Raw genomic sequence first — 18,335 nt, 5'->3', positions numbered from 1 at the left:
TTAAGACAGCCCACCCACAAAGTTTTAAAAGAATCTCGAAACAGATAATGAAGATTTCACAGAATGTCAGGCTCAGTTTCACTACCACATCACCTGATGACAAGAAAACCTTGTACTACCCACATCAACCAGAACACAGAGGGCTAACCAGTCTCCTGGGGCTAAACTTTCAGGCATTACACTTGGCACCATTCACTGACCCCATCACCAAAGATTACCTTCAACCACCAATGACTGTAAGGTTATCACTTCATCTCTCCTAACCTTAGAACTTCTAAGGCACCTCTAGGGAAACCATTGTCCTAAAGCAGGTCAGTCTATAGGAATTCCAACTGGAAGGCCTATGAGTTAAGTACCAAATCCAAGACTGATTATGTCCCTACAGGAGAATTATAGGCATGATGAAAACTGGAAATAATACTCTTGTGAACATGTTTTACTTCTTCGTAGGTTTTTTACTTCTGTAGGTTTACTTCTGCAGGTTTTACTTCTGTAGGTTCTTTATGCCACAGTGATTCTCAGTCTTTACTTCCTCAAGGAAGTAAAGCTTTCTTTAAACACAATTTTGTGGAAGTTCACTACATAAAACATATAAAAGCAGAGCTGCTGGAGGTCAAAAGTCTTGCCCTCCTCCCTCAAGGTATATTTGGAATCCGAAGGGCAATAAGGAACCATGTCTGAAAAACACTGGCCTGGAATGATGGTATAAGGACAATGATGATAATTTAATTTAACAATGATATCTTTATAGAAGAATAATAAGCATCAATACAGTATAGTCCCACCTCCATGTCAGCCTGTTCTGAGTATTGTGTATACTCAGATTTGTTGGACACTTTGCAACCCCTTCAGGCTCCTCTATCCATGGAATTTTTCACACAAGAATACTAGAGTGGGTTGCCATTTCCTCTTCTGTGGGATCTTCCCCACCCGGGGATCGAATCTGTGACTCCTACATTAGCAGTGGATTCTTTACCACCATGGCACATGGGAAGCCGTCCTGAATAGAAGGCATGTATTAAATGCTGACCTGTCTCAGTTATCATTACTTTCTCTGTTTCAGAACTCTGACTCCTAGAAGCACAGAAATTTTCAGTTCAAGAGAAGCCATATTTGTACTGTGAATGTCTATCTAAGAGATTGCAAAGCAGCATCACTCAGGTTTCCACAGGTCACTACAGCTGCCTGACCTAGTGTTGAACACTTATAAAATATTTAGGCAAAAAAAAAACAAAACAAAAACAAAAAACAAGGAAAAAGTGCTCAGCTAACCAGTAATATGAAGCATCAAGTACCTTAAGAAGCTCATAGGACCAAACTATCTAATATCAGGATTTGAGAAGTTTCTTGTAAACGGGAAAAACTGAAGTTACCTGTCATAGATGGGTTACCTCAATGAAAGAAAAAAGAGATTTCAAATTTTACAGGTCAATGGGGAATTTCCAGTACTTCCTTCATGCATTTGTAATGGGAAATTCACAAGTCAGGTTCTTTGTATAATGTGTCAGAAGTGATGTGGGTTTTCTCATCATATTCTTAACTGGCATTTGTTATTTTACAAGATACCATGAAAACTAGTGGCATTTATGGAGTTCTTGTTTCTTTTAATATTTCTGTCCTGCCACAGTGTCCTAATGTGGAGCGGTATTAACTGAACTGAATGAGAATTAGGTCTACCTAATAATGGGATGGAATAATTTATGTTATCATCCACCTGGAATACTTTGTTGCCACTTTTTAGCATGATGTAAAAGAAACCTTAAAAACGGAAAAAACACTTAAGTTATACTGAGCAAAAATGGATCTGCTGCTGCTGCTAAGTTGCTTCAGTCGTGTCCGATTCTGTGCGACCCCATAGACAGCAGCCCACCAGGCTCCCCCGTCCCTGGGATTCTCCAGGCAAGAACACTAGAAAACTTTAATTCTAATTTTGAATTTTTTACAAGGTATACACAGTCCTGAGAATAAAATCTTGAAGCAGCCACACCAAAATATTATCAGTGGCTACCTCTGAATGGTGGCTTTTTTTGTGTTGTTTTAACTTAATACTTACCAAACTTTCTACTTAGAATCAGGAAAACAGTACATTTAAAAATAAAAAGAAATTTCCCTTTTAGTAAAATTGATACAATATACCAGAAGTTCCAAGGTTTGCATATTTCATAAATTTTGAGACTCATATCCAAATGTCAGACCTGTGTGCCTGTGTAGCCAAACTCCAGCCACACCTGCTTTGGAGGCAACAGCTGCTCATCAGGGCTCAGGTGAGTCAAGCCTAATTGTTCCTGGCAGCTTCCCTGGTGACTCAGTAGTAAAGAGTCCATCTGCCAAGCAGGAAACGTGGGTTTGATCCCTGGGTCGGGAAGATCCCCTAGAGAAGGGAATGGCAACCCACTCCAGTAATCTTGCCCGGGAAATCCCACGGACAGAGGAGCCTGGCGGGCTGGAGTCCATGCAGTCACAGGAGAGTCAGACATGACTTAGTGAGTGAGTATGCAACACGCAGTGTAATAGGCTCAGTGTGGGAAAGGACACGAAGAAACAGGGAGGCACACTTCCCAGTTCTCAGCCCATCACAACAGAACTGACACTGTTTGGCTGTAACCCCATCAGTGACTGCACCAGGCCTATCTAGAAGCCTTTGCTTCTGTGAGGATGAGGCCTATTTAACTGTTTGTTTTAAGACTGCCTTTGTATTAACACAAAGCAGAAAAAAATCCTTGGACACAGTTGCAATCTGAATGTCACCACGGTGTAATCAGTGGGGCAGAGTAATTGTTCAAAGCACAGTCCGTGAAATCAGACAAATCTAGGTTCGGGTTCTGGCTCCACCATTTTCTAGCTGCACAGGCTTGGGCAAGCTTTGTAATGTCACAAGCTTCAGGTTATCCATCTTTCAAAGAAGGTTGCCACACCAACCCGCCCAGGATTTTAGTGAAGATTCAAAATACTTCTCGGTATACAGAGCCTCTGCTAATTTAATAAAAATATTTTAGAAGTCTAAATATACAGATTTTCAACTCATGCAGCCCACTACTGGGGATCAAAAAAAAAGATATGATTTATTCCTAAACTTAAAACACATCTTTCAGGGCAATGTCCAAGCTATATACACACTTCAAAACAATCATCTGAGCCAAAACTAAGCACTTGAATAGATGGTTCTATATTTTAAAGGATTCAGGCTCTGAAACAAGTTTGTGAACCATGCAAGAAGATTTCTAGCAAAATCTCATCATTCCTTATCTATATCATCTTCAATAACTATATTGAAAGTATCTATCTGGGCACTGGTGCAAATGCTGGAGACACAACAGGATTATATCAGAAACATCAAGGTCCACTCTCACTCCCAATGAAAGTGAAAGTGTTAGTCACTGAGTTATGTCTGACTCTTTGTGACCCCATGAGCTGTAGCTCTACAGGCTCCTCTGTCCATGGAATTCTCCAGATAAGAACACTGGAGTGGGTAGATATTTCATCCAGAGATTGAACCTGGGTCTCCTGCATTGCAGGCAGATTCTTTACGGCCTGAGCCACTGGGGAAGGCCTGTACTTCCTATACTGGCCGCATAAGCAATTCAGAAGGCATCAACAAAGATAACAGAGCCTCTGTTAGAAAGAGGACCTATTTTAATGATGTCTCATACCAACAATATATTCTCAGTAAAATTATAAGTTAGAAAATACTTGATTTTAATTTGCTAATTAATGCTATAAATATAAACCAAATAAGAATCCATGAAATGGGAAAAAGTAACAAAAAATTGTGAAGAAGGTAGAGCAGAAGGTTACAATTCCATAAACATTTGGATCTTTTTCCAACCCTGCTTCACAAAGGGGAAAGGGCATGGTATCCAGTCTTTATTGCACACAATACTGGACAGGCAGACCTAGTGCTGAATCCCACGTCTGCCTTTCCTCTCTCAGAAGTAGTAGGCCAGTTATTTAACCACTTGGAACCTCAGCAGCCTCATCTAGAAAAGCAGGACTTGTTTAATGTTCTCATGATGGTGTGATGACTGGCACAGGGTACATTTAAAGTATTCTACATTGGTAGACGGGGAAAAAACCCTCAAGTATCAACGTGACTTACAACATGACACAGGCTATGCCATAGAAAAAGAGCCAGCGAATCAAAAGACGGCCATCCATGAAAGTCACAAAATACAAAATAATGAATGGCACTGACCCTGATGATAAATTTAGTTGAGGAGATGAGAATTATCGCTATGAGCAAGAAAATGAAGTTTACCACTTAACATTGTAACTTGGTTGGAGAGATCAAGGAGACTAGCAGGTCAAAGTCAGTGACTAATAAGGAACTAGCAAATCCAATGGAGAAGGAAATGGCAACCCACTCCAGTATTCTCACCTGAAGAATCCCAGGGACGGGGTAGCCTGGTGGGCTGCCGTCTATGGGGCCGCACAGAGTCGGACACGACTGACGTGCCTTGGCAGTGAATCCACTGCAGCCGCCACCCAGTCAGACTCAGATATGGCCTTGATGTCACACAGGTTAGAGAAAAAGCCCATAAGTAACAGCCGATTCAAAGGACACATTCACTGAGCTTTGATACTGACTGGCCCAGTCTCACAAGAGAAGACAGTGAGGTTTCTGGTTAGAAATTTACTATCGTTTTCAAATGTCCAGAGTCAAATATTGTCTCTTTTGTTTATCGTCTGCCAAGCAATAGGAAGGGCTCCAGAGGGACTGAATCAGAGCTGCTTAAGACAAAGTTAACACATCCCATTACACAGTCAAGTTCAGAGAACAACAGCCACTAGTGTATTTGAGGCCAGAGACTGAGGTTCTGCTCTCTGAAGGTTCCCAGAGAACAGCTCAGCTTGACTTCCTATAGCAGAGTGCGCCACACCAGGTTCAATGCAAGTTCTAAGTCATGACATACCTCCAACAGCTACTGTTTTACATTTATCGCTGGGTTCCTTTAAAATTATTCTCATGTACGCTTCCTGAGGCAGGATCTTGTCTTCTATTTCATAAGCTTTCTAGTCAGATACTTTTGTGTATTCCAAAGAACTTAATGGTGTACCTAGAATAGAAGAGCAATTTAAGCTTAATCACCTTGAAAATGGAATCATGAAATTCCTATGTGGAAAGACATTTTACCAATCAATATACTTCACTGTAAACAAGAGCATCAGTAAGTTTTAAAGTATCAGGCTGGAAACAAAAAATTCACAACTGACCTTCCCCACCCCCATATTTTCTCATTCCCAGCTTTTCATTTCTTTCCCTCTTTCTTTCAAGCTTTTTATAAAAATTGTCATAAAATATGCATAAGGTAAAACCTATCCCATCTTTTTTTAACTGAAGACTAAAGCCTGTAATCCTCTATCTACGCCTCTATAATAGAGGCATTTCTCCCTCTATATATCATCTGTTATCTTCAATTGTCAACAAATAACTGATATTCACAAATTATAGCAGTTTCACTATGAAAACAAAGGGCAATTACTAAATTACCCACTTTACAAGCTGGTTGATAAAAAGGTGGTCATTCCTCCAGGCTAAAACATTACCCTCATAAATGATACTTTTTATAGTTACATATGTATAAATGGGTGGGTGCATAATTAGGAAGCTGGAGATAATGTTTTGCATCCAACAAAGAACTAAGAAAGCTGTTCATTTAGTCCCTCACTGATGATCATTTGTACTCACATGTGAAAGAATGCGGAATCCGATGGCATCTATGTTGATCATGTTAGATCTAATCAGTAACATTCTATTTCTTTTCTTTATATTAATCTATTAAATGTGGGTTTTCAATTCTTTTCAGGATCACATAAGCCCTGCATCATGGGATATCTGCTGATAACTAAGCCTGTTCTGAAGTGAAAGTGTCAGTTGCTCAGTCAAGTCCGACGCTTTGTGACACCATGGACTGTAACCCACCAGGCTCCTCTGTCCATGGAATTCTCCAGGCAACAATACTGAGTGGTTTGCCATTCCCTTTTCCAGGGGATACCACCACTCAAATTTCAGGAGGATCTTGAACTCTTTGAAGCCTATCCCTGGACCCCTGGGATAAAAACCCTAGGGATTTACACGGACCAAAGTGGGTTCCTATCTTAAGCCAACTAGCAGGCTTAATTCTGTGATAGTCCCTAAGGACCTAGTTACACTAAGTAATCTCTCCTTTTAGCCAATCTTTATCCTATCTGTAAGAAATAGCACCACCTTTGTAAATAATCAAATACAGTCAAAAGAAAGCTGTCACAAACTAAAAACAAACAAACAAGACTCTCTTGCCATTACCTTTAAAGTGTTCAATTAAAGCTTCAGAGAAAAATATATTTATACGAAAGAACATTATCATCTTCTATTTTCAAGGGGGAGGGAGGGGTATGCCAAATGGCTTGCAGGATCTTAGTTCTTCGACCGGGGGTTGAACCCGCACCCTCGCCAGTGAAAGCATAGAGTCCTAACCATTAGACTGCCAGGGAATTCCCAAGAACATCATCTTTTGACCAAAATACAGTGTAAACACCTAAAGGTAAATCAAGGGCTCCCCCGCCCCTAAAAAAAGTAAACCCCAGGAAATAGGGTGTCACCTTATATTCAAGACCTCACTAAGTCTCATGAACAAAAATCTGTTTACTTTGAATAGTGAAATAATGTTTGGGAAAATAACTTTAATTACTGCTATCCTTGGATGCTTATAGGTCACTTGACAGTGGTTAATAAAAAGAATCAAAGAAATAGATTGAACAATTATTTTCAGAGGTAGGATCTAACAATAGCAAATGTGAATTATCATTTTTTTAAAGCATTTAAAATATCACTTTAAAAAGCAACATGGATTTGGGGATTATGGATGCCCAATGGAATATGTCTGTTTATCTCTACTTCCTTCTGAATCCCATTAAAATTATAGCAAAGAGGACAAAAGATATAAATCTGTAAGGACAAAGAGAACAGAAAATTAGTGAGGACAACAGACGTCTAAGCTGAAAGCAGAGATGACCGCTGAGCAGAGTAGAGCAGAGGAAAGCAAGCTACAAGCTCACTGCCTTGGAAGCAAACAAAAATCCCCCTGACTGCTCCAGAAAGGCTCAGGAAATGCAGCTTCTGGTTCCTGGGAGAAGACGGTAAGGTGCTGAGAAGAGGGAGATGGACTGACAGATTGTATAAAAGGCAGTTGGACCCTTACTTTATACTTGACATAAAAATGAACTCAAAATGGATTAAAACCCTAAATGTAAGACCTGAAACTATAAACCTCGTAGAAGAAAACATGGGGCAAAATCTTCATGACGCTGGATTTGGCAACGATTTCTTGACTATACACCAAAAGCCTAGGCAACAAGAGCTTTCAAAAGAGACAAATGAGACTGTATCAAACATAAAGGCTTCTGTGAGGCAAAGGGGCAGAGTGAAGTGGCAACCAATGAAACAAGGAAATATTTGCAAATTATGTTTGTGATAAGAAATTGCTGCCCATAATATATAAAGAATTTCTATAACTCAATACGAAAAGTCAAATAACCCAAATAAAAAATGGATATAAAACCTGAAGAGACATTTCTCCAAAGAAGATGCATAGACAGTCAACAAGCATATGATAGTATCCTCAACATCACTAATCATGAGGGAAATGAAAATCAAAACCAGATAAGATACCATCTCACACTTGTGAGGATGACCACCATCAAGACACAAATAACAAGTGTTGGCGTGGAGAAAAGGGAACCCTCTGTGCACTGTTGGTAGGAATATAAAATAATGCAGCCCCTTTATTGGCAACAGCAGGAAGGTTCTACAAAGAATTAAAACTGAACTACCCCATGATCCACCAATCCCACTTCCCAAGCCCAAAGCTGAAAGCAGGATTTCAAAGAGGCATTTGCACAAGCTTGTTTACTACAGCTTTATTCACAATAACCAGGAGGCAACAGATGCATGGATAAAGAAGATGTGGTATGTAAATATAATAAATAGTATTTACTTTTTTTTTAAACACATGGAACTCTGCTAAATGTTATGTGGCAGCCTAGTTGGGAGCGGGGTTTGAGAGAGAAAGGATACATGTTCATGTATGGCTGAGTCCCTTCACTGTTCACCTGAAATTATCACAGCATTGTTAACCAGCTCTACTCAAACACAAAATAAAAAGTTCAGAAGGTAAAATGTTATTTACTCTTAAAAAAAAAAAAAAAAGGAAATTCTGTCATATGCTACAAGGATAAACCTTGATTGAGGATACTACACTAAATAAAATAAAGTGAAAGTGAAGTCGCTTAGTCGTGTCCAACTCTTTGCGACCCATGAACTGTAGCCCACCAAGCTCCTCTGTCCATGGGATTCTCCAGGCAAGAATACTGGAGTGGGTTGCCATTTCCTTCTCCAAATAAGCCAATCACAAAAGTAAATCCTGTAAGATTCCACTTATATGAGGCAACTGAAGTAGTCAAACTCTTTAAACAGAAAATAGAACAGTGGTTGCTAGAGGCTAGGGCAAGGAGAGTTCATTAATGGGTATACAGTTTTAGTTTTCTAAGAAGAAAAAATTACAGAGACCTGTTGCATGACTATGCGCATACACTTAACACTACTATATTACACACTGAAAAGGTTAAGATAGGATATTTTAAGTTGTGATTTTTACTCAGTAAAAAAAATTACGGAGATTATCCTGATTTATTTAGATGGGTTCAGTGTGATCATGTGCTGTGTGCTTAGTCGCTCAGTCATGTCTGACTCTTTGCAACCCCATGGACTGTAGCCCACCAGGCTGCTCTGTCCATGGGGATTCTCCAGGCAAGAATACTGAGTGTGTTGCTATGCCCTCCTCCAGGGCAACATAATCATAAGAGTCCTCAAAAGTGAAAGAGGGAAGCAGAAGAGGAGGTCAAAGAAATGCAACATGAGATGTATTCGATCTGTACTGCTCCTTTAAAGGAGGGGGTGGGGGTGGGCCGAGAGCCAAGGAATGCAGCCAGCCTCTAGAAGCTGGGAAAGCAAGGGAATGGACTCTCCTCTAGAAAGGAATGTAGCCCTGTAGACAACCTTGACCCTACCCCAGTAAGACCCATGTCAGACTTCTGACCTACAGAACTTCAAGGTAATAAACTTGTGTTATTTTAAACAACAACAAAAAATGTAGGTAATACCCCAGGTCTTCTCAACTGGTAGAGCCAGACCAACCATCCCTACTTCCATGACGGAAAGCAGTTTACTCTCTGGAGAAAATGATATAGCAAGATTTCAGACTTAGAGGGCCAGAATAGACGCATCAAGAGCTCACGTTCATAGGCTTGGGTGGTGGACCTCTTGCCCCCTCCTCCTACGTGGCTCACCCAAATCCTCACAGGCAGGCTTTTACCCCACAAAAATATGAACAAAAGAGGACCTTTTGGAGACATAGAGAGATCCAAGAAAAAAAGATTGCAGATTCTGATATCTAGGAGTCAGCAGCTCAAACATCTGGGTTCCTACCCCAAAAACCTATAGTGAAGCCCACTAGATAAACAAGTTTCCAGTCTACTTTTTATAGTCTCACTCCCAAATACGAACAGGCTATTAAAGTCTCACCATTAGAGAAAAGCCTCTAACGTTAAAATCAGGGGCCAAAACAAGCTGATAAAAAGAGGAAACACACATCAAGCTGATTAAAAAAAGTATGAAGAGCAGGCAAAAACTATTCAACAGCAAACTAATTCAATTCGTATTCTCGAGTGAAAACAGAAAACATTATTTCCATGAAATAAGACCAGGATCCCATTTTTAAATGAAATATTCAGAGGCCAATGAAAAATTAAATTTGAAATGAAAAATGTGCTGGCAGAAATTAAAGTTCAGAAAGTACTAACAAAACCTCTTGGGGGGAAAAAAACACAAAGTTATTAGATAGCTAAGAAATATACATAAGAAAATTAGAAAATTAAGCCAGTAAGTCCAAAAATCCAACTAACAAACACAGGAAAGAGAGACGAGGGTGTAGGAAAGGAAATTATCAAAGAAACAGTCAAAGAAAAATTTCTAAATTAGAGGACATGAGTTTCTGAATCGAAAGGATCATGTACATGGATAAACTATAAGACATATGTTCCAATATGGATTTCAGAATTCTGGGGATAACAAAGAGTCAAACATTTTCCACAGAAATCAAACAGTTCACACACAACCAACTAGAAAACAAAATGGCCTGAGATACAGCTGCATAAGTCTCAAAAAATTCAGTCATAAAAAAAAATACTGTTACAATAGGCAAACATTAAATATGGATTTAACCGCAGACTGTGACATGACTGCATGAGACAGGCAGTGTAGGTGAGCACTGATGTAAAGCATTGTGTATGAGAGGTAAATCCTCAGAAGAACAAGTGTATCCGTCTAAAATTTAAACAAATTCAGTGAATGCACTTAAAGCAGACATCATGCCATTTAGAAACTGGAAGGTGGGTATCAGAAAATATAACTAGAAGAGTTGAAAAATACTATCTTTGGATAAAGGAGCAATGGGGATATAAGAAGAATAGGAGCGGCTGCACTATTTTAATTTTCAACAATGTACATGCAATTACCACACAATAAGTAAAATAAATGAATAAATGGATGGAAGGAAGAGAGGGAAGAAGGAAGGAAAGAATACTTAACAGAGCGAGTCTACAAACTATTACACAGTGGGGATCTCCAATGCTCATCTATACAGAAAGAATGAAAATAGCAACTGTTCTAACATTATGCAAATATCCTTGTGACTTGGAACAAAATTTCCAATTACAGCACCATACATGAATTCCAAAAGTGCTGTATCACCAACAAGTCAAATGATAACATACTTGGAAAACAGTACTGGATGCCTCAAAGATGACTCTAATAATAAAGACATTGACATCAAATCTGGTATGTAAAGAATTGGAAGGAAATTATCCTGAAGTAGGAAAAAGTATTACTTGTAAAATTATGTTTCATATAAGTATGCTCTTATTAAATACACACGGGTAAGTAAATTAATTAAATGGCATAAGTATGTATCTGACTAATACCTCTATATCCCTAAAACATCTCTTATACATTGAAGTTGACCACAAAAATTGTTTTGTTCTTCTCAGTGGGAAAACCTGAGAAATGTAAGCTAAACATAAAAGATACATAAAGAAATTAATTCCATTTACCTGAATCATCTTATTTCTCTTTATCAGTCTTCCAATCTAGAAGAAAACAGGAAGTAAATTAAAGTGCATTCTTCTGGTAATGAGCTGCTTATAAGGGGGGGGAAAAAAACTAATAAAATCCAAGGTAACTATTTACTTCTTGTTCCCTCGCCATACCAAAAACTATTCTTTTGCACTTGCCAGCTAATTCCCAGATGTAACGGTATTCAGAGTAAACTTTACAATACAAAGCCATGCAGAAGCAAGCACGGAAAGTCAATGCCAATAAAAACTGCATCCAAGTGCATCCAATGGTATCACATGAGTTTTTTTATTTTTTAAACTTATATATGTATTTGTTTTACTTTTCGCTGCACTGAGTCTTCGCTGCTGCGCACAGGCTTTCTCCCGTTGCTGTGCAGGGCAGCGGGGAGGGGTGCGCGGGGGGCGGGGCGGGGGGGATGCTCCCTGGTTGCAGCGCACAGCCTTCTCATTGTGGTGGCTTCTCTTGCGGAGTGTGGGCTCTGGAGTGTGTGGGCTTCCGTAGTTGCGGTGCGTGAGCTCGGCAGTTGTGAAACACAGGTTTAGCTGCCCCGTGGCATGTGGAACCTTCCTGGACCAGGGAGGAAACCCGTGTCCTCTGCATTTGCAGGTGGAGTCTTAACCGCTGGACCACCAGGGAAGTTCTCACTAGAGTTTTAGAATCATATATTAATATTGTATAAATTATCTTATCACCATTCAGCTAAGTAACTGCTGACAACAGTGAGAAAGATTAAGAAGCAATAAAGTATATTTTCAAAACATAAGAATTGTAACTCTGGAGTGAAAATGGTAGCAATGTGTTTATATTCAGAATCCTGTGATAAACCATAATGGAAAAGAACATGAAAATGAATATATGTATGTATAACTGAATCACTTTGCTGGACAGCAGAAATTACTGCAACACTGTAAATCAGCTATATTTATAGAAAATAAATTTTTAAAAATAGCATATCAAGTGAAACTATAGACCATGTAAATATGTTTATGGGTGGCTCAGTGGTAAAGAATCCACCTGCAATACAGGAGAAGATGAAGGAGACGCAGGTTTGATCACTGGGTCAGGAAGATCCCCTGGAGTAGGAAATGGCAAGCCACTCCAGGATTCTTGCCTGGAAAATCCCATGGACAGAGGAGCCTGGGAGGCTATAGTCCATGGGCTCGCAGAGCTGGACACGACTGAGCGACTAAGCATGCACACGTGGTCAAAGAGTTTATAAACAGACTTAAACCCACATCATCTTAAAGGTTTAGAGATGCTTCCTCACTGACATTCATTAAAGACTTTATCAACTAAAAATGAAATATAACCCTTTGAAAATATACATGTGAATTATAGCATCTGCAAAAACAGGGGGGAAATTACCGTTTAAAAAATAAACATTAATGCACACACAAAGAAAAGCACAGAAATCTTGTGTGTGTGTGTGTGTGTGTGTGTGTGTGTGTGTGTGTGTGTGCTCAGTCATGTCCGACTCTTTGCGAGCCCATGCACTATAGCCCACCAGGTTCCTCTGTCCATGGAATTTTCCAGGCAAGAATACTGGAGTGGCTTGCCATTTCCTACTCCAAGAAAAGCAGAGAAGTCTTGAGTGGATTAATTTTACTAAAGTGAACACATACATGTAACCACCACTCTCCCCCAAAGGTCACCTGTTCACTGCGACAACTTCAAATACCACATGTTAGTTTTGCCTATTGGATCAAGGGTTTTTCTGAGAGTCTAAGAATCTCTGGGTCTGAACCAAAATAAAATGCTTTAGGAAGAGAGAAGCAAGTAGTCAGAGAGAGCAAGAAGATATTATTTCAGAAAGATATTCATGTGCCTAAGATTGTACGGCTGTTTGACTGCGTGGTTGTGTAGAATCAACCTGCAAGGTCTCCAGAGACTGGAGGAAACGGAAGCTGTTTTGTGATATAAATAGCAGGAAAGGGCTTCCTTCCTGTTGTCCAGGATGAGTGTACTGCTGGGAGTGAGATACAGGAAGTGGGAGCAGAGCAAAGAGGGGGGAGGGCAAGGCAGTTTGAATTTCCTTTCTATAGATACAAAAACACCTATAAAATAAAGATAATTACCGAACTAGTAGGTTTAATCTGTTGTTGTTCTGTTGCTAAGTCATGTCTGACTCTTTTGACCTCATGGACTGTAGCCCACCAGGCTCCTCTGTCTATTGGATTTCTCAGGCAAGAATATGGGAGTAGGTTGGCATTTCCTTCTCTAGGGGATCTTCTCGACCCCTATATAGGAGACAGGGATTGAACCCATGTCTCCTATATTGACAGGTGGGTTCTTTACCACCTTCTAACAAGCTCCACTAAGCTACTGAGGCGTCATCTCATTTGATCTTCAGATTGCTCTGAAGATAGCCTATCTTATCTGCCTGTAGACAGGGAAGGATATTGAGTCTCAAAGCAGAGTGCCTAAAGTTAAACAGTTAGTAGGTGCTGCAAAGCTGTTCTTCTTTACAGCTTGTACGCAGGGCTAGAGATACCAAAAACAAAAAGGAAAATGTTCACAGAAAAGAAGCCATTGTCATGAGATACCGAATATACTGTGTTATCCCTGCCCATGAATCACTAAAGGAAAAAGAACCAAGTAATTCAAATTCCCTAAAGTCTTTCTTCTGAATTACTAAAAAGTTAAATGATTCTTTTGCTTGTAAAGTAGGTCCACTCATCCTTCTGTGCCTCAAAGGAGATGTTTCAAACTGCTGCTGCTGCTAAGTCACTTCAGTCGTGTCCGATCCTGTGCGACCCCAAGACGGCAGCCCACCAGGCTCCCCCGTCCCTGGGATTCTCCAGGCAAGAACACTGGAGTGGGTTGCCATTTCCTTCTCCAATGCATGAAAGTGAAAAGTGAAAGTGAAGTCATTCAGTCGTGTCCAACTCAGCGACCCCGTGGACTGCAGCCTACCAGGCTCCTCCGCCCATGGGATTTTCCAGGCAAAGTCTTGGAGTGGGGTGCCATTGCCTTCTCCAGAAGTTTCAAAAGTAATGCTTAAATTTCACAAGGTATACATTTCTGACATGCAAATTTGTTTTAGCCACTCTGTATGGGGACTTGAAAAGAACAAGGTATCCCTCAGAGAAAGCCACAGATGCAGAAGGCAAGTGACTGCCAGAACCTATGAGAATGTCACCTTCAAATGACATGTCAGACCTGCATGAATATCTAATGCTGTAATAAGTACTTTCAAAGAGCTGAGGCCAAAAAGGGAACACTCTTCAAAACGGGAACTTTGTATTCCACTCCTTGAGAGGGAGAGGAAATAAAATATCTAGAAAAGCTGTTATCAGACTGTGTGACAAGGCCTTCTTGCATCCTCACTGATAAATACAAAATAATGTGCCAATGACAATAACTATGATTGCCACACATCATGAAATGCCTTCACATTTCATGTGCTCCCATAAGAACCCTGCAAGTGGGGAGGGGTGAGCATCACCAACTAATCAAATGCAGACACTGGGCCCAAACAGATTATATATTTAACTTGTCCAAGGTCAGAAAATTGTCTCGTGACAAAAGTCACAAGTTTGTCCAAGATCACAATGCGAGGAAGTAGGAAAGGGTCCCAAATCAAGTGTGTCGAATGCCCAAGACACATGACAGTTTGGGCTTAATGATGAAAGCAACCAAATTTGGCTTTTCAATCTCAAATCATTTAATGATTATTTCACTATTTCCCGGTTTCAAGTTGTTTTTGATATGTCCTAAGCAAAGGTTCGGAGAAGGCAATGGCACCCCACTCCAGTACTCTTGCCTGGGAAATCCCATGGGTGGCAGAGCCTGGTAGGCTGCAGTCCATGGGGTCGCTAAGAGTCGGACACGTCTGAGGGACTTCACTTTCACACATTGGAGAAGGAAATGGCACCCCACTCCAGAACTCTTGCCTGGAGAATCCCAGGGACGGGGGAGTCTGGTGGGCTGCCGTCTATGGGGTCGCACAGAGTTGGACACGGCTGAATCGACTTAGCAGCAGCAGCAGCAGCAGCAGCAAAGGTTATTAACGTGTCTTCCTTCTGTGAGATGGGGGACGTGTCTTGTTTGCCACTGGCTTGTGGACAGGAAACAAAAATAGGTCTGGATGGAGTCTTTTTATAGATTAGATAACTGCTTAAGCAGCTGAGAGCTCTCCAGTGATTGTCTTTATATGGGGTCCAGGACAGGGAAAGCATAGTAAAGGCAGCGGGCTTGATTAAGCGGACACATGCTGAGAAGATACAACGTGAGTTCTTCTGAGACTAGTGAGTGAGAGAGTTAACTAGGTTCACCTTGTACACTAAAGCAGAAAAAAAAAATTACCCAAATTACACTTGGACGGCCGTGGCTCTAAATGTCCAATTCTAACGAGTGTAGTAGGGCAAGGGTCTCTGTAGACATTAAGCCAGTGACACTCAGAATCATATTGGGGCAGGCGGGACAGAGGAAGGTCCCCTTTGCTTATTCACAATAATTCTGGTAGAGAAATACTCAAACTCTTGTGTTTTTACCACTGGTGACCTCGTCCCAGGAAAAAAACCACACTGAAGAAAAAGATTCCAAGTAAAAAGGAATGATCCTGAGGAGCTAGTTGGAGGAAGGAAAAGACTTGAGTTCACAGCATTCTCTAAGGCCTGGCACACTCCCACTTTACAAGCTTGTATTTGTAGGAGGGCCAGTCCTTCCAAGGCTTATGACCTCCTCTGAGATCAGAGAGGACAATGGTTCACCTTGGGGCTGCTTGCTAGAGGGACAGGAAGTGGTTGCCCAGGAAACAGCACTGGGAGACAATGCTGGAACCAGCTGCCACTGTCCACATGGACATAAGACACAAAGTCACAGCAGGCATGCTTCGTTTTGTGGCAGCTGTGTCCCAAACACGACTATTATAACTCAGTTGCTTCTTCTCAGGGGGAAGACGGTGTAATTAGACTTGAATAATATAGAGAGACCAATAACAGCACAAGATTGATTTAATTATATTTTTTCTATTTTTATGAAAATTTCTGTTAGAATTACACTTTATTAGAATACTAAAAACCACTGAAAGTTTCCTCACTGTCACTCATAAACAGCATGCTATGCCAATTAAATCTTAATTTTAAGAGAATTCAAAATCCAAAGTACAGAGTTCATGCTTTCTTCCTCTAATATCTAACTCTCAGTAAACACAGTTTAACTGAAACTTTCCTTTCTTTCTTGGCTTGGAGAGGAAACTTTACAGTCTTAAGACTACCGTTGCAAAGCCCCAGGCATCCTGTCAAGTTCATGGTGACTGAAAGTTGTAGTCTCCTGCTGGAGATACCGCAAGGCTTCCTCCTGCTAGCAGCTGGAACCAGCACTCTTAACCAGGGAGAACATGGTTCAACTACACTCAGTGAAAAAAAAAAATTTAGTTGCTCAGTCGTGTCCAACTCTTTACGACCTCACGGACTGTGGCCTGCCAGGCTCCTGTCTATGGAATTCTCCAGGAAAGAATACTGGAGTAGCCATTAACTCCTTCAGGGGATCTTCCCAACCCAGGGATCAAACCTGGGTCTACCTGCATTACAGGCAGATTCTTTATCATCTTAGCCACTAAGGAGGCCAGCCTTATTCTCTCCTTCACTGCAGCACATCCTTACTTTTTCCAGATTAAAATAATATCACAAAGAATAAACTGAATGTCTCCTCTCAGCCCTTCCCCAAAGCCTGCCTCAATTTGCAACCCGTCTTGATTCTCTTCAGTAAACCACAAGAGTTCTTTCTTTGAGTTGCTTGGCTGAGGTGTAAGAGAAAACACAAAATATAAAAGACCATCCATTAACTAACTTCCCTGGGAGTTTAGCAACTGACCAATTTGCCTCTCAAATGGCCTTTCCTTTTCCCTTTTCCTCTCTAAAATGCATTCGAATAGAGAACAAGTTCTTTGCAAAGAAAAGGACAGGCTAACAAATAGCAGTCTATTAAAATGTGGAAACTGAAGGAGAGGATTTAATGGGGCATATCCACTCAGCATCTAGACACTAAGTGGGGCTCCACTGAAAGATACCAGGGGAATATCCACCCAGTGGAAAGGTACTGGTAGGCTGGGACGGGGGTGCGGGTGGAGTTTGATTCAGAGGTATTGAGGAATACCTGGGGCTCGACTGAAAGATACCAAGGTTGCTCAGTTGTAGAAGACTGGTCTGTGTTGAGTATAAGGTAAGAGGCTGATCTGATGCTTTTCCTCAATTCAGCTGCCATAATAGAATTTGTCAGGAAAAAAGTGAACATATCGCATGAGAGGTTAGCTCCAAAGAAAAGGGACAAGACTTCTGCCGGCCAGTCATGGTTTTCTCAGGTGACTGAGAAATTTGCAGGAGTGGTGGAGACCAAGTCTTCGTACCATGCGGAGGTCCCACAGGGAAACCCACTTATTAATTAAAACACTTGTTTACCCATTCAGCGACCCGAGCACCCACAGGTAGTCTTAGACTGCCGCAGGGAGAAACCATGACATGTAAAACCAAGTGAATTGACTCTGGGGTGATTCCCAGACAAGTCAAGCTCGCAAAAATCACACTGGCCCACCATAAAATTTCACTAGTAAATTTTATCTAGTGCTAAAATTCAACTTAAAATGGGAAAAAGAGCCTCTCAAACAGAGAAAAAAGGGGCATCAGAAACCAGCCTTTAACTAACACCCCAGCAAGGGTTATGTACATACAAAACTTATACTTCCAAGTACCTACTTAGTTGCGGAAATTATACTAAAGAAGATCTCAACCTAAAATGGCTAAATGAGGTTTTTGTTGATACTTTAAAATGGATATTTTTGTGCACACAGTTAGAAAACCTGGCTGTACGATCAAACATATTGAACAGAATGCTTACTTTGGCATCTAGAAGCTTCTAAAAGAGGAAATGACAAAGTAACTTCTTTGCAGGAAACCAACTGCTTATTTAACTTATATGCAGAGTACATCATGAGAAATGCTGGGCTGGAAGAAGCACAAGCTGGAATCAAGATTGCTGGGAGAAATATCAATAACCTCAGATATGCAGATGACACCACCCTTATGGCAGAAAGTAAAGAGGAACTAAAAAGCCTCTTGATGAAAGTGAAAGAGGAGAGTGAAAAAGTTGGCTTAAAGCTCAACATTCAGAAAACTAAGATCATGGCATCTGGTCCCATCACTTCATGGGAAATAGATGGGGAAAC

General features: G+C 40.7%; 1 protein-coding gene across 19 annotated transcripts in view; it reads right to left on the bottom strand.

The window, feature by feature from the left end:
- The window catches only part of SGMS1 (sphingomyelin synthase 1), a 324,117-nt gene that overhangs the window by 155,784 nt on the left and 149,998 nt on the right, over positions 1 to 18,335 (bottom strand). For 13 of the 19 annotated variants that reach the window (XM_027528939.1, XM_027528943.1, XM_027528946.1 and 10 more), the window contains 2 exons: positions 11,146 to 11,181; positions 4,911 to 5,054 (listed from right to left, as the gene is read on the bottom strand). The exons of 1 other annotated variant lie outside the window; for it this stretch is intronic. The gene's annotated coding sequence lies outside the window, so the exon portion shown is untranslated. The remainder of the gene's footprint in view (positions 1 to 4,910; positions 5,055 to 11,145; positions 11,182 to 18,335) is intronic. 5 more of the 19 variants (XM_027528950.1, XM_027528951.1, XM_027528957.1 and 2 more) reach the window with 2 other exon arrangements.

Source organism: Bos indicus x Bos taurus, chromosome 26 (genome assembly GCF_003369695.1).
Source record: "Bos indicus x Bos taurus breed Angus x Brahman F1 hybrid chromosome 26, Bos_hybrid_MaternalHap_v2.0, whole genome shotgun sequence".
Taxonomy (NCBI): domain Eukaryota; kingdom Metazoa; phylum Chordata; class Mammalia; order Artiodactyla; family Bovidae; genus Bos; species Bos indicus x Bos taurus.
The sequence above is the reverse complement of the archived record's forward strand: the minus strand, read 5'-3'. Positions and strand labels throughout refer to the sequence as shown.